At 23.3% G+C, this 2500-nt stretch overlaps 1 protein-coding gene across 6 annotated transcripts in view; it reads left to right on the forward strand.

The window, feature by feature from the left end:
* LOC113813771 (transcription factor ets-4) overlaps positions 1–2500 on the forward strand; it is a gene marked incomplete at its 3' end in the record, with an annotated part of 49863 nt that overhangs the window by 25089 nt on the left and 22274 nt on the right. The window contains 1 exon segment of one of the 6 annotated variants that reach the window (XM_070126409.1): positions 2146–2207. 6 annotated transcript variants of the gene reach the window in all.

Here is a 2500-nt window from a genome sequence, read left to right on the forward strand (position 1 = left end):
AGAAACTATAAAAAATATAATTATTAGTACTATTATCATCTATTTTCTTTTCATGCTTATCATCATTTTTACTATCATTATTATCACTATTCTATAATGATTCATTTACTTTTATGATATGTATTTTCATTGTTATCATTATCATTGTGTTTATCATTATTATTAGTATCTGTATTACCATATTTCATATTCTTGTTACTGCTTTTGTTACTATGTCACTGCTGTTTTTGTTATTACAATTATCGTAATTATTGTCATTGAGATTATTATCTTTATTATTTTTCTTGTTCTTGTTGTTACTATCATCTATATTGTTAATATTAACAGTTGTTGTTATCATTGTTATCATGATTATCTTTGATATTATTGTTATTATAATCATTACTACTAACATTGTTATTATCATTGTTATTGTTATTATTATCATTATTATTACTATTATTTTCATCATCATTATTATTTCACTATTATTATCATCACTATCTTTATCATTATCATTATCATTATTATTATTTTTTCATCGTTATGGTTGCTGGTGTTATCTTTAGTTATAACTATCATTTTTATCATTATCCTCACTGTTAATATCATTTTTAATATAATATTATCAGTATTGTTACTATTATCATTACTATTATTATTATCATTATTGTTATTATTATCATTAATACTATTCTCATTATTATTCTCATTATTACTGTTATCATTATTGTTATCATTATCATAATCATAATTACTATCATTATTGCTCTTACTATTTTCATTTTTTCTATTTCTATTGCTATTAGCAGTACCGTTATTATTTTTATCCTTATAACTATTATCATTATTGTTATTGTTATCATTATTATTACTCTTATTGTTATTATCATTATCATTATTATTATTATTATTATTATTATTATTATTATTATTATTATTATTATTATTATTATCATTATTATTATTATTATTATTATTATTATTATTATTATTACTATGATTATTATTACTATTATTGTTACCATCATCATCAACAACAGTATCTTCATCATTATTATTATTTTTATTATCATTGTTACTATTTTCATTATGTTTTTACTTTTTACTGTTATCATCAATACCCAGTTTTTCTTAATTATCTTTATTATAATTATTATTGTTATTATCATTATCATTATTGTTATTGTTATTATTATTATTATTATTATTATTATTATTATTATAGTAACAATAATTATTATTACAATAATAATAATAATTATTATTATTATAATAATAGTAATAATTATCATTATAATAATAATTATTATTATTTTCATTATCATTATTGTTACTATTGTTTATTATTATTATTATTATTAATATTATTATTATCATTATTATTGTTATTATTATTATCATTATTATTATTATTATTATTATCATTATTATTATTATTATTATTATTATTGCTATTACTATCATTATCATTATGATAATCTTTATCATATTTATCATTCATATCATTTTTGTAATTAACTTCCTTTATATCATCATCATAACCTTTATTATTATCCTCATGGTTATGGACATTATCATCATTGCCATTATTATCATTACTATTGGTATTATTATCGTTAGTAATATCACCATTATCACTTTTATTATCATAATTACCATTACCATCATTTTCATCATTATCATCATCACTATCATTACTTTTAGAATTATCTTATCATGATTAATCATATTCCTATTCTTATCACTATTACCTATATTAATTGCCATATCTGCCTTTCCCCCCTTTTGGATCATAATCTTATTGTATCTCTCCCTTTCTCATTTTCTATTTTACTTATTCCTTCATTTGTCACTATTCTACAGTTCTCTACTTCCTCGCCCTTTATCAAATCTCTTATATATCTTTTTACCGAACTAAACTTAAGTTTTTTTTTTTCTCATATTTTTTACTTTATAAATAGATTCGCATTTCAGTTGAGAATTCTAAGCGGAAAAAATGTTACCTTATCAGCTTAGCCAATCAGAAGCGAGGTTTGCCAACCGGGATCTGAGATCGGCGCGCTCATTGGCTGATTTCTGTCAAGGGGGAGGAGTTACGTGATAATAAGAAGGAAAAAAAATATCTGAATTTTAATATCGTTTCATAATCACATAGTTAGTGACACCGTACCGATACCTTGGGTAAGGATAGTGCTGGGAAGAGTGATTCTATAAGGTTATCATAGGTATGTGAGTCGGTTTCTATAAGGTAATAGTGTCTTGCGTATATCAGTAAAACGTCACAAAAACGGAGCGCAAACTTGAATACAGCAAGTGACAGACCTTCGCTTGTCCGAGGTCGGTGTGCACTATTCGTTGTCTTTACTTACGGTAAGGTAATGATGTAATGAACCTCATCGACGCTTTATACAGGAAAATGAGATCATGAGGGATCTCTTCACTATCTTTCTGTGTCAATGGTGAACGCCTATCTTATTAAAATATTAATCGGGAGACGTTCTTGCCGACAGTGCCGCTC

Source organism: Penaeus vannamei, chromosome 10 (genome assembly GCF_042767895.1).
Source record: "Penaeus vannamei isolate JL-2024 chromosome 10, ASM4276789v1, whole genome shotgun sequence".
In the NCBI taxonomy this organism is placed as follows: Eukaryota; Metazoa; Arthropoda; class Malacostraca; order Decapoda; family Penaeidae; genus Penaeus; species Penaeus vannamei.